Here is a 15,204-nt window from a genome sequence, read left to right on the forward strand (position 1 = left end):
CCTGATCTGAGATCCCTTTCAGGTCTCAGATGTGATCTGAGCAGCCAGGCAGCACCAGCACATATATAGCTATGTTCAGGATAACTAAGAGAGGCTTGGGCACGTGAAAGGTTCAATGATGCTGGGACTTTAGGCATTTCATGATGCCCAAATACCACTTTTACCTGCCTGGAGTAACAAATTATTTTCTTTCTATTCTCAGATTCTGGGAGCAGATCTGCAGCCTTGTAGTACATGAAATATGGGATTTCCCTGGCTTGTAGACCACAGGCTATGTTAAGCTACTCACACAGACCTCAGATATTGTGAGGCTTTGGTCTTGTCCTGGACTGGCTGAAGCCATATTTTAGTTTATTTAGCTGTAACAGCAATTAATGAACAACCAGGTGACTACTATTCTCTTAGGTTTTGCTAAGATTTCATAGAATCATAGAATCATTTAGTTTGGAAAAGACCCTCAATATAATTGAATCAACTGTTAGTCTAACTGCTAAATCCGCCACTAAACCATGTCACTAAGAACCACATCTACACATCTTTTAAATACATCCAGGGATAGTGACTCAACCACATCCCTGGGTAGCCTGTTTCAATACCTGACAACCCTTTTGGTGAAGAAATTTTTCCTAATATCCAAACTAAATCTCCCCTGGTGCAACAATTGTACAGTTGTGTGGTGAAATACTCTCATATATTTCTCATATATTTTTGTAACTAATAGATGATAATAACAAATAGTTACTTGTAGGGGGTGAACTGTGAGAGACGAGAAACCAGCCCTGTGAGAAACTAAGACAAACAACCTGGGAAAGCAAAAGTTGAGGCTGATCAAAGAAATGCCTCAAACACTCGCAAGACAAAACTCTGAGTCACAGGGTGCTTTCTGTGGAGGCCGAAGCTGATAACCCTACCCCATGCAGCTGGGGGAGAGAGCATTGTGGAGACAGGATGGCTCTCCTCTGGGGCACCTGGGCAGATTTCAAGGGCCGTGTGTCTGGTGAACGAACTTTGCTTCATTATCCACAAAATGCATATTAAAGTTGACACCCCTCAATATGCTAACGAGGGCTGACATGATCACGCTGATTACATCATCCCATGAAACACCTTACCCCTCCCCATACATGAGATACGTAGGTCTGTGGGTTGACCTAGGGGACAGACCCAAGGAAAGTGGGTATAAATCAAAGGGGGGAAGAAAGGGCTCGCTCGCTCTCTCTGCGCCTCTCCCTGCCTCCCCTCTCCCCCCCCAGCCCTGGCCGTCTGGAGACAGCAGTGAAGCGAAAAAGATGGATGCCAGAGAAAAAGACGTCCATCTCCTGGAACCCTCACTGGTGGTATCAGCGCAGGAACTCAGACTGGTGATCTGCATTTCCCCATTCCCTCTATCTCCCTCTTTTCCTTTTTCCATTAAGAAATGCAAGGCATATTGTATTGCTCCCCACAACTTGCTATATACTTAGCCAATTATCGTGTGCTCAATTAGTACACTGCAGTTAGTATAAATGCTTGAACTTGGAGACTTGTCCACTCCAATTGGGGATTTGCGAATCTGAGTCACTTGTCCCCCTCGTCTGAGCAGGACGTGACATGAACTAGTTTTTATACTAAAATAATGTAGTATGGAGGAGTACAAGCATGAGAGAACAGCAGAGACCTTGAAAGTGTGGGTACAGGATGACTCAGGAGGCCCAAGGACTATAAATAACTCACCAGCAGTCAAATACTGGTTATTGAAGGAATGCAATCTCGAGAGCTGTGCAAACCCAGTGTTAGGCTTAACAAAACTTACCCAGCGTATGTAAACCACAACATATGTTGCAAACCCAGATGTAATATCACATTGCATATTAATGAAGAAGAAGCAAGGTGTAGCATGTGCTAGCAAACTCATTAAAATGAGCCCAGGTGTGAGGATAAAGAAGCCATTAACATCAGCATCATGCTTATCCTACAAAAAGACATGGGATGTTAATGCCTTGATGATTAGACTTAAGATTTCAACTAGATTAACAATAAGTTCTTCTTGACTTTGCTTATGAGGTCTTTCCTTTTTCCATAACAAGACTTTGCGTGCAACAAGTTGGTGGGACTTCAAGCACCTGTTCTGTATCTCATATGCAACAGTTTGGGAACAGTTTGAGACAGTTTGAGATTGCAAAGGGGTGAATGGCTGGAAGAAAGGTAGATTGCATCAGTGCACCATCACAGATTAAAGGGAAGAAAAGTATAGCTGCCATTTTCAAATTTACAGGAATAACTTTTATTACTTGTATAAATAAATTTTAAAGTATTTATATATTTATATATATATATACCCCTATATTAAGGGGAAAGACATTGTTAACAGTGTGCCAAAGTAACAAGTACCCTTTTCTTCAAGATCTTTAGAAGATAAAAACATCAGGCTTAATAACAACATTCACAACTAAGATATAAATGACAAAGGGGTCTGTAAGAAAGAAAGAGTTGATAATATAATTTGTGTCATTTTGCTGACAGTGAGCCTCACAGACTGCTCTGCCAATCACCAAGAATAGCAACAGTCACCCAGCAAGAACTGATTACAGGCAGTGAAAGGTAAGGACAGAAAGTTTGTTCCTTTGCTGAGATTCCTGGCTCCTGAAATGCTGATTATTTATGTTAACTTATCACTGCAGTTCACATACTTCAAACGTAATGCATAGATTATTCTGTGTGTTACAGAAAAATAAATGGCATTTTCTTTCTAGTTAGCTATTCTGGATACAATAAGGTAAATTATGGTTAAATAATTGATGTCTTTGTTGCTGTCTTTTCTAATCCTGTGAGTGGTTAGTGAGAGCAGTGACTTACGTTTCTCATTATGATGAATCTCTCTTGCCTGTAGAAAACAGATCAGAGCATGAAAGAAAAAACACCAATTCAGGCAGCTGCTGTCACAAGCTGCATGTAAGATGACATCATCCAGTGCTAAAAGGCTACAAACACGAAATATACTTTAACGGTGCATATACCAAATCAGTCTGGTATTGCCTGAGATTGGGAACATATGTGTGTTGCTAATACACACTCCAAAGATAATTAGAGAAAGCCCTACAAGCATTTCCTTGCATTTTTTTGCTGTAACAGGTCACAAGACACTTCTCTTTTTAACTCTGGGTGACTTCAGAAATTACTCAGATCCTTTCAAAATGAACCTTGAGTGATCCCTTCGCTTCCAAAGCTGTCATCCATGCAGTTTCTTAAGCCTTTGCTCAACTTTTCCCCAACCAATCCCACATTTTTGGAACCTTATCAGACTGCTGACAGGATGAAATACATAGCAGTTTACATAGACATTCCTTGCTTCCCATAAGCTATGTGAAGACAGCAATATAATTCATGTATCTTGATACATCTCAAAGTCTGACAGTCTCAAATGTTACAGCAGTTGGCTAAAGCTGAAGCTCCACTGTGTTTGGAGAGGAGTAAAAGAAGAGGAAATAGTTCTGAATAATTTGTTTCTTTTGAAAGATCCTCTAGTATTGATGATCTCTCCTGTCATATCTTAAGTCTCTCTGCACCCAAGAAAAAAAGCCTTTTGGATTCATTCAGTGTTTCTTGATGCCCAAATATCAGTCAGAAAAAAAAAAAAAAAAAAAAAAAAAAGAAAGGTATGAGTAATCAGAAGGTTGTAATCAAGTGTGATCTATCATTGACACAGTGTTGCCAAACGTCAAGCCTCATCCCTGCAATCCAGATAGAAACAAAGGACCAAAGTAGGCAAAATTAATCTCAGTACAGCTGTCTCATTCCTTTGCTAGTGATGTTCTGGAGACCTCTGCAGCAATACTTTCCTGTAACTAGATAGTCATGGCACTCTGTTGGATTGCTGAATGACCAAGGATGGAACCTGACAGGAAGTCCTACGAGACTGAAGAGTCAAACTAGATCCAAATATTGCAGGAGAACTCAGAGCAACTTGAATGTGACCTCTAGGTCTAGCACTGACCAGTCCAAAGCAGAAAGCTGATGTTTATCATTTCTGAAATCTCTGGCCATCTGTCCTCTAAAGTTTTACAATATTTATATGCTGCACATGTCTAAACAACAAGGCCAGTTTTGTAGCTTACTCATAATCCCACTCCCCAAAATTACTTCATTCTGTTAGGAAAGTATTCTTAATAAAAATGAGAGTGGGAACCCTTTCCCTTTTAAATTGCTATATCTAACATCTGGAATCTGCCCATCTTTGTTTATGCTGTTCTATATGACTAGATGACAAGTCCCTAATGAACATCGTTTAATGCCTGCAGTGTCCTGACATTGCACTGGTAGAAATATTTAAATTTCCATTTTGGGGATAATTGAAGCTTGGCCTAAATGGGCTTCACAACATTCATTTTGGTCTGAACAAAGCAATTTTTCTTTTTTTTTAATTCTCAGTGATGCAAAGCTAAAATGCCTTCCAGTGCCAGCTACATTTTGTTTTGGGGTTAGTGAAAAATTACATAATGCCTTTAACATGCCTAACAGCTGGTGATGGAAGGCTCATCCAGGAGATTCTCAACGCCTGCAGTCCTGCTTTGCCCTACAGTATTGGCCATTTCTGTATTGAAATATTTACCAACCCACTGACAGGCAAAACATACCATTGCTTTGCCTAGTCTTTTGAATTTCTTCAGTTCTTCTTCTGTCCTTGTGGATGCTAATAATCTAATCCATTACTAATATATAAACTATTGAATACAATTGATAAATTATGCTTCAAATAGTACTTGCTATGCTCAGCATAAAGGCTAACTGTTGTTCTTCGCTTGTCCACAATGCTATTTTGTTTAACTAGCCTGTAAAATAATGCCCATTGTATTTTCTTTAACTTCACTTCATGTAATTTGTATTTGCATGGAGGAATGGGAGGAGTGGCTTTGAACAATGCAAGTTCAAATGCCCAAGAGTTCTCCATGGAAGCATTCCCCTACTCAGCTTTCCAGGGACTTAGCACAGCTCAATATCTTGCAGCGCTGGATCTTAAAATATCCTTCATGCCTCACTGCAATTCATTTGTTGAGTATACATGTACGCAGAGACTCAGTTCCTGCATGTATCACTGAAAGTAGTTTTAGACTTATTTCTCAGGGGCTGAATGCCATAGAAACACAGTTAAAAAGCATTTTATCCACTTATTATTAACAAATTCCTTTAGCAGGCCAGTCTCACAGCACAAAATCCACTTAAATACTCTACTGAATACACTATAGTAGATTTATGGATGGAAATAGCCTTTAGCTTTTATCATAAATACCAACACAGGCATTAAGAATGGTAGCATTGAGACCTCTGAGTATATCAAACATGGTATTTTAAGAGAAATTGGGGAGCAAGGAATAATAGCATGACTATCAAAGAAAACGTGGGGGTGGGGATCAAACTTTCAGTCTGTCTCAAGAGAGACAGTCTTACTGCATCAAGTCATGAGACGTGACAGAGCAAGCCAAGGGATATTTATTGTGACACAGAAACAGACTAAATATTGACTTCTTTATAATAAAGCATTTGTTTTTAAGCTCACTTGTTGCCAGACCTTTTGAACCATAGCCACCTTCCAACCTACAAAGTGTTTCAAGGTTTAACAGATAACCTGTTTTATCAAACATTGTATCAAATGCCCAGGCCAGCTGTAGACCATCCTCTGCGGCCCAGAAACATGGTTCAGCTGAAAGAGGAGATAACTCATAGACCTCTTGCTTCTTGGTGGAAATCCCCTTCAAAGGGAAAGGCCAGTCAACACATGAATTTTGAGCAGAGTTGTCTCAGGAAGTGAAAAGGTGTCATCTTGTAGAGCGAAGATATTACTGCTTTTGGGGTTCCTGAGCCAGGACCAGCTGAGGAGCCTCTGTGATCTGTGACACAGCAATTTAGCCTGCTTCATTACTCCTGCCGACTTTCCCAAATTGTCTAGGGACATTCTCCTTTAATTTTAGGATGTTCTTAATGAGAACCAAAAGCAAGGGGTCCCACCGCAGCTCAAGTCTGCCCCCTTGTGCATACAACCTTACGGTATGACCATATTTTGGCTACCATGTTATGCTGCATCAAGCCATTTCCTTCATAGCGCTTTGGTGTCTCCAGCCCTCAGGGCTGCAACAGTATTCAGTTTTACAGCACTACCAGAGCAACAGCCACAGAAGTGGAGGGAGGCCAGTGCAGGTCCAAGCGGCCAGGAACACTTCCAGGGTCTGTAGGTAGGGGATGAGGTCCTGCACTTTCTTCTCCTACTAAATGAGGAAGGATTTACCCTGCCAGCAGACAGCATTTTGACATATAACACAGACAGGGGCTGTCAGAGCCCCATCAGGACTGCTGTGTCTCACTGTATGGCAGTATTCCTCGCAAGCAAGGAGCGCTCACCTTTGGCATGACCATGGGGTTCAGGGCAGAAGCCATAGGGCAGGGATACATTGTTTGCTGCTCTCTTTATTTTGTTGCCCAAGTTGGTTATGCTTGAAGCCAGCTCTGCTTCTACATTTTCAGCCTGGGAGATGTTGTGGGAAAAGCTTTTCCTTCAACAGCTACACAGAATTGAAATAACTGATAGGGAATGGTGTTGCAAGGTCTGGATATAGAAGGGAAAATTCTTCCAGCTCCACACCTTATGATTCTAATCCTGCACCAGAAGATGAATCTGAATCAAGATCTGAAAATCCCCTGCTCTTCTGAAGTTGTTATCTGTTCATAATAATAGTCCTGTTCTCTTGGAAATACTCTGGAGTACAGCCAGTTTCAGCAGTTTTACATAAAGACAGTTCCTAAATCCCTCACAAGCTAGGTAAACAGATATAGCTTTTCTTTTACATGAATACTAAGAATCCACAGGTATCTCTAGAAGGAAAAAAAGAAATCAGACTTTAAATCCCTCACTGGCCCATCTGTGAGACAAAGTTTCCCTTCTTGCTGACAGAGAATTCAAGCTCAAAATAGTCTGTTCAGTCTCACTTCAGTAGGAGAAAAAAATGAATAAACTGCAAAACTGAGACCTTTTGCAGGCAGAGAGCAAAAGAAAAAAATTGCAAGTCTAGCAAATTCCTATCCCACAGCCTGCTGATAGCAGTGCACTTCTCTTGCTATTGTCCTCACTTAGTTTCTGGGCTGTCCGGTGTTCTCATACCCAGTTCTCCCCATCTGAAATCCACTGACATTGCCTTAGTGATGCATAACCAAGTCAAACACTGACTACCCAGGCAAGTTTCACACACAGCACTGGAGAGTGCAACACAGAGATGTTCAACCCTGTGAAGTCCTCTTGGGTCCAGCAAAGCTTATTTAGTTCAGTCTTAGTAAATGACAGACATTGTACAGGTCTCATGTTCCATTCTGGTTAGTAACTCAGAACAGTAGTGAGGTCAGGGGACATTCCCCAGATGCCGTGGCTGACCTGGACCTGGTGACAGGAGATAGAGATGTTGGACCCAATCTTAGTCTGATCACCCAGATTTATCTAATTCTTCCCTCTCTCCTAACACGTGAGATATCATCAAGTGATGAAAAGAGCAGCTCATGTGACAATAGGAGGAACTGCAGTCACAGGCAATAGTAACAGTATTAGGCTGGTCCGGGCGTCTTGTAGCTGCATATCATTGCATATAGGGCCTCATCCTTCCACGTTTGCAGTGATGCAAATCCAGTACTCACTGACAGATAGCAAATGAAGTCAATGAGTGTATCTAGTGGAGAGGATCCTGGACAAGGAAACTAAATGTATTCTACTGATGCAGATGAGTGAAATGCAAGTGTAACTGCAGGAGTACTTGTAATATGTCCTTGAGGGGAATTTCCTTGATTAGGCAAAGAGATGCAACAAAAGATGGCTTCTTGTGCCAACACAGAGAGATGGTGCCATCAAACAGGGCTTCAGTATGAAGAATTTACAGGCTCATTACAGCCACTGACTAGGTGAGAGAGTTCTGACCATCACTGCATCAATTATGACAGACCTGGAGAAAAACTGGAGGCTCAGTGTTTGATGATAGCTGTTGATGTGACAGGAGTGCTGCTACAGTGAGTCTTGTTCATCATCAGTGGTTGTGGACAAAGCAAGGCACAAGAACCCTGGTACCTGGTGTTAATCCCAGCAGTATTTATCTATTTCTTCAAATATTTTTTGTTTAAAAAGTTAGATATAAACTGTTGACAGTGCTGCAGCCATAGAATTGAAGAAATTGAGAAATTGTTCTCTGGTCTGGAACATAACATGGGCCAACTTGAAGGCAAATTTGATGGCTTTGAATGTGAGTGAAGAACGAATTTACCAGGATGGTGTCATCTGAGGGCTCTGAGCAGTTGGACAACAGCATGTGTTGGAGAATACTGTTAGTATAGTGCCAAGAAGAGATGTTCTTCTGAATATTAAAAATAAGTTATCAGAAAAGTCAGCTAGGAACCTTAAATCTGTACATTTCAGGCTTTCCATGAGGAAAATATTTCATAATTAGATTCTGAACTGAGCCAGGCACTTGTTCTCACATTAGTTATTAACTGAACTAAAGCAAGTAAGTTTGCCGTGAGACCAAAGATAGAATATGCCCAGATGTTTGCAGGACTAGTCTTGCAGACTCTCTGGCTCAGGAACTAAGACTTCAAACTGTCTCTAGACAAAAAAAGCTTCCTCAGATACTGGGACTACACACAGTCATATCAGCATCTGTACACATCTAAACCCCACAAATGCCCTGATGCTGGTTTTGCCTCTGGGACGCACAAGGAAATAGAGTAACTTAGCAAGTGAGTGAAACTGCATTGCAGTGACCAGATGTGATTTAATTGTTCGCAAAGTCACACAGATCAGCTCTGAAGTGATGTTGATTGGAGATGCAGAGGTTACCATTAAACTGCTTCATAGACCAAGACAACTTAATCATATTTCCCCTTGGCTTTCCTTCCTTCCTTCCAAAGACAAAATATTATTCTCAACAACAATCATCAGTATCCCTGACATTCTGGTCCCCAGCAATAGTTAAATACTGTCATTTCTTGTGAGCATGTCACTAAAAAAGCAGAGGAAAGCTTCAGTACAATCATTATATCTTCTGAAAGCTAAAATAAAATTAGTAATTTCCATTTTTTTTAATAAAAACCAGAACTGAAACAGAAGTACTGCTGAGTTTCATTTTAGTCACCACACTTTTCCTCCAAGCTGTCAGTTTTTTGTTCTTCACTGGTTTGTTGGTGCTTTTTAATCCTCAGATTGATAAACATGGCTATCTGTTTAGCCTTAATAAGGTAATCAAAGATTTCAGATAATACTTAAGCTGAACTAAAACCTCATATGTCTATAAACACACAAGCTTTGCAAGCAGCTTGCTTTTTTTTCCTTTCTCAGTTAAAATCTGAAAATTTACTCGATCCCAAAAGGGCTTTTAAATCATATTTTAATTTTTATGGCTCAAAAAGGTACTTAGAGAGTTTACTAAAATCAGATAACTCCTTGCAATCAAGGTCGCACCCATTTTCAGATGAATATCATAATGTCACTGATCTCACATGAAAATTAACACAGGATTAACAGGTTCAGGAAATACAAGGCTGATAGCAAGTGTTATCTGTTGCGCTGTTCACACTCCCAAACTAATTAGCTGTGGCAATTTTATGGAACTGTGGTTTGTCCTTGCACTTCTCTTTTTTTCCCTATGCCTACATACTTGACTGTGCACCTCCTTGTGACTATCCTATTAGTTCAACCCTGATAATTCTAAAACTACTTAAAATTATACGCTCTGCTGTTTTAACTTCCTGTAAAGGTAAGTATCTATTTCTTGACCAGATATCCTTTCTCTGTCACCATTATGTACAGGGATGTTTTGATGGAAACAATGAGAAACCCAGTGAAACACAATCAATAAACATTTCCATGGACAAGTCTACTTTTTTTTTTTTCTTTTTTTTTTATTCACTCAAACAATTCTTGTTAAGAAATCACAGTGATGAAAAAATTCTACCTAAAATGTATGTTAGTAGACTGGACAAAGAAGATATGTGGATAATTCATTATGCTTGTCTATGAGAAGAGCAAATCGATGCTTTTGTTCAGTTGTTCAAATAACTAAAAACACTGTGTGAATTCATGTGTTATGGGTATGTTAAGACAAACAGGTACAGTGCTTGCAGATGTAGCCTGAACTGGCATTAAACTAGCTAACTGAAGATGTCTGCGGCCTCACATAGGATAATATGCACTCTTCTCAAAGGTTTTCAGTACTGATGAACTTTGAGATCCAATCCTTAAAACAGTCAAAAGAAGTAACAAAGAAAAATAGACTGAAAGTTCAGATTTCAAGGGTATCCAAAGATGATCATGGATAGAAGGTCTGATCATGGATTGAAGGTCTGATTTGTAACTGCTTTTAAACTACTTCCCTGCCTAAAAGAAAGGGTGGATACTGCCCAGAAAGGCACAGCCCACTTTCCTAGACAGCAAACGTAAGCCTACCAGCAACAGGTTTGCTTTTCTTAGTTTTTTTGGTAGGTATTTTTAAAGATGCTACCTAAACATACAGGCTTCTACAGACTATAGGTAGAAACTCACTGGACTGATTAGACCTTCCACCTGAATTTCAATGCAGCCCAAGGAGAGTTTCAGCAAAGCTCAAGCCTGTTCTCCCTGTTGTCAACTGCAGTTGAATCTTTAACAAAACCAGAAAAAAAATAAAATTTTTAAAGGTTAGATTAGTTTCAGTGTTTGGAAAAACAGTAACGGCACTATCTACAAAAAGTAATAGATTACACGATATTAGAATGTAAAATGAGTCCTGCAGAAAGTACAGTTCTGTAGTATAGTGGAAAAATACAGCTATGCACCCACTTCTAGCTCACCCAGAATATTATTTGAGATGCCATGGCTGTCCTGGGTCAAAATGTACTTGTGAGTAATGTATCTAGTTCTCAGCAAGCACTAAATCACATTTCTTACAGGTAACTGATGTAGTTCTTTGCCCAGTAAATGAACTGCTGTTAAACCATTAGATTTCTCAAATAGCAAGCTCTGCCATGGAAACTGCATGAAAATAACCAATGGATTTTAAAAAAAAGGAAGGATTATTTCCCTTGTAGATGCAAAATGCCACTCAAAAAGCAAATCTGAATGATGACAAAAATTCTCAGCCTTCTGAGAATTCACAGCCCGTTTACAACACTACCGCAATCTCTGCTTTTAGTTATGCTGAAGTGCAAGGCACAAGTGAAGCACAAAAAAGAGAAAAGGCTGAATGCATGTCCTGAATCAGTCCTAAGAGGTGATCTAGGGTCTGAAAAGTTCTCTGTACTTGGAATCTTCTCTGAAACAATCTGTAATTTCACACAATGTGCAAACATAAGCATACTATGTTTAATGGGGGCATGACCGATACAGCTGATCATGATGCAAATTGAGTGTGTGGCATTCCCCGGACCTGTCGATACAAGAACAATGGTCTAACACATTGTATTTAACAAAAAGGGGTATACACAAGATATATAATAAAAATTATCTATTTTGTAGCCTCGGGGTAAAATAAAGCAGCTGCTCAACAAACGTTCCAATGTAAAGCTGGATGTGAAAATTCCTGCAGCAAACAGACATTTCACAGGAAATGTAGGTAGGAACCCAGATGTAAGTACCCAAGTTGAAATTTAGCCCTAGGAAGACATTTAGTCCAATGACTAATATCCAGAATACAGCTAAAAGGCATAAAACAGTGCTGTGTAACCCAAACAGATTTAGCTGTGTCGCTGTGGTATGGCTCTTGCCACCATGAACAGGACTTCCACCTCTCATAGGGGTGGCTCTGGTACTGAAGCAAATAGCTAGCTGCATTTACCTCAGTATTCCAGTCATGGGGCAGCATCTTAAGTAATTATCCCACGCAAAGCTTAGGACAAAGGGAGATGTGCTACTCCATCAGCCAACAAGGGCATTCAGAGTGGTGTTGGGTTTTCTCCCGCTGCATTGCACTGTGCTGTGTAGAAATAATTCTCTGGCCCTTGTAGCACCAGTTCTTCAGGAAAACCAAAGGGTCATAAAAGTCATGAGAGTAATAGATCACAATCATTATCTCATGTAACCTCCTGAATACCTCAGCTATTCTGTTTTTCTTTAGATGTTAGATCAAAGCAAGCTTTTTAGAAAGACCTTTGATTTTTGTTAAGGTTTCAAGCAACAGTGAGTAATTGGTCCCTATGTTATCCTTATTACTAGAATAGTACATCTTACTGAAGGTTGAATTTGTTAAACTTCCAGTCACAGGATCACCTTATGTCATAAGACTATAAATTTAAAGACTATAAATCCCTCCACTGTTCCACTTCTACCATATACATGGACCTACACACAGTGATTTAGTTTCTTCTTACCCGTTTCTTTGATAAGCTTTGACTGAGGTCCTTAAACCTCACATCAAAGCTGATTTTCCATCTTGAAAGGCAAACACCAGATCTGCACACAGTATTCTAGTCAGTTGTTTTATGGATGCTAAGTACACAAGAAAGATCATTTCATCTAGCTGTATTTGCCATTTGTTGCTTATATATTCAAGGATTGCTTAGCCCTTTTGGCAACATCACACCAAGAACTTACACTGAGCCTGCTATGCAAGAACACCCATTCCCAAGTCTCTAGTCCTGGAAGTAACCACTGTGTTCTTCAGTGCTTGCTTGCAGCAGCATTAAAACACATTATTTTTTTAAATGCAACAATTTAATCCAGCTATTCAGATAATTCTTACCAGTAATTTGGACAGTACAGAACCATAGAATAATTTAGGTTGAAAAGGACCTGAAAAATATCCAGTCCAACCTGTTGCTCAAAGCCAGGGTAACTTCACAGTAAGATCAGGTTGCCCGGGACCTTTCCCATTTTGAAAATCTTGAAGGACTGAGATTTCACAGTCACTCTGGACCGCATCTTTCAAGGTTTACCCACTTTCATGGTGACTTTTTTCCCTATAACCTGTTATCTAAAAGCATAGCCACTAAAGCCTTTTTATTAGCATTATAGATCTTTGAATAAAATAGTAAATTTTGTTTAAACATTGAGACAAAAAAGTCTACAGGCATCTTATTAGCAATAGCCTTGTTCACTGGCACCTGACCACTGACTATACATTAAATATGTGTCAGTAAGCCAGTTCCAGTCCCTATGATACAAAATCTGTTAACTCAGTCTAGTTTCATTGGCTTGGTAAACATCATGTGATACTGAATTAAAAACTCTGATACAGCTCAAGGAATCAACAAGCAGACGGAGAGTCAGACCAGTTGCTTCTGTCATTGTTTTTGACTGATATTTTTATCATTGTTTTTGACTGATAACTTTTGTAATTAGAGTCCACTATTTCTCCTGGGAGTTGACAAAGCAAGAGCTACTGCACTGCTCCCTGCCTTATTCCATCCCCTTTCTCCACTTGCTGAATTCAGCTGGACAACTTCTGCAATTTTCACAGTTCAGCCAGTTAAAGTACTCCTCAGCTAGGTCTTCAACGTTCCTGAGCATTAACGATGAAGAAGCTACGCTGATTAGGAAATGTTTCATTTCAGCAAAAGCTGCTTTTCATTTTCCTTAAGTGCAGCAAAAACTTCCATTCAAGTCTTTCATCCAAGTGCAATTTAGCCCCTGTGGCAGAGTACAAAAATCTGACCAGCAGTAGATAAAAAAGGATAAACCCAGAATAAGTTTATGGCTTTCCACAGGCACCCTGCTCAAACACAAAGATCGATTTTTCTAAAGTTACATGTTTCTAAGTTATATATTTGGTATATTTATTGATAAAAAAGTTACAACTGTGTTTTGCTTCCAAATGTCCGCCAACAAGACAGCAGTTCAAAAGAGCAACTCTGAGGCTTATGAAATCCTATGTGGAAAGTACCTTGGTTGGCTCATGAACTTGGTATTTTGCTTTTAATATTATTTAAACACATTTTTATATCTGTAATAGATTTTTTTCAAGTATCATAAGAGTTTTGAGAGTTGTCACATTAGGTTACTATATCTTCAAATGTGTACTTCTCTGTTTGAGACTATGAATCCAATATACAGTAATTAAGTGACTACTTAAGAGGAACCGTTACACTTTATGTCAATCCAGCTGCTATGCAAGTACATAAAAACTGCATAATAAAATTCTTTATGTTAATTTTGATTTTTAAAAACTAACTGCTTGCCAGGAACTGATTTCTCGATTTTTATATTTTAGTCAACTGAAACATTTTCTTGTCAAAACACCCAAATGGGCTACTGTTTATTGTTTATTAATGAGAGGAATTTGTGCTGAATTCAGTTTATCAGAAGAAGTGGGTGGTTCACCAACATTATTTAAACTTCTCTAATTTTAAAACAGCTGAATGTATTTTTAATCTGCTCTGAAAACTTTTACTGGCAAAATTTCCACAGCTTCCCTAATTATCTATACTAGTGCTTGGATATCCTCTCAGTTGAAAGCTTTTCTTGATGTGCAGTGTTGAACTGCTGTACTTCCAAGTCCCCTGTGGTTTGCCAGATGCTGGTAGGTGAGGAGAAGAGTGCTACCTTCCCCTTCGGAGTGACACTCCGCCCCATTCCAGCGCTCCTTGGGCAAACACAGGACTGCAGGTACTACACAGGGCAGAGGACACCATTCTTCCCTCAGTCATTTCTCTACACGGTTGTCCACTGTAGGAAAGGCAGCAGGAACTCTGTCGCACCTTTCTCTGACAGCAGCTGAGCGGGTGCCTTTGACTTCACGTGAACGGCGAGGGTGGACAACCAGAGGGCTGCCGGCAAAGCTCGCAGAGCTCTGGTGCGAAATTCCACCTTCACCGATGGTCTTCTGTGAAGGCCTCCAAGCTGGCACAAGCTGCAGCTGATCTTGCAAGAAGAGGTGGCCACCACGTCTGCGGCCATCCTCTTGATCTGCAAATGTGAGGACCCAACTCCACCTCTGCGTGGACGCTTTATGAGAGGACCCTGGGTTTCTTGAGGATGGCCGGGCTGCACCCAGGAGATAGAAAAGAGGCGATGGCCGGACTGGTGGTGTGGCCGGCAGCTCGGTCCATCAGAAAGGGCCGCTACGGGACGCGCCCCTTCGGCCGAGGCCCTGCACAGGGGCCAGAGGCCTCCTCTCCCGCCTTCGCCCGCGGATTTCCACCCCCTGCGGCCGCTCCTCGCAGCCCTGCCTCAGCCAGGCACACCCAGGCCCGGGCGCTGGCCAGACCCCAGCCCAGGACGGGACGGGGCCT

The 15,204-nt window shown here is 40.5% G+C and overlaps 1 protein-coding gene across 1 annotated transcript in view; it reads right to left on the reverse strand.

The window, feature by feature from the left end:
- Window positions 1-15,204, reverse strand: part of ACSS3 (acyl-CoA synthetase short chain family member 3) — a 147,854-nt gene that overhangs the window by 132,069 nt on the left and 581 nt on the right. The window lies entirely within an intron of this gene.

The sequence above is a fragment of the Athene cunicularia genome (assembly GCF_003259725.1).
Source record: "Athene cunicularia isolate RWA chromosome 1 unlocalized genomic scaffold, athCun1 chr1_part2, whole genome shotgun sequence".
Classification (NCBI taxonomy): domain Eukaryota; kingdom Metazoa; phylum Chordata; class Aves; order Strigiformes; family Strigidae; genus Athene; species Athene cunicularia.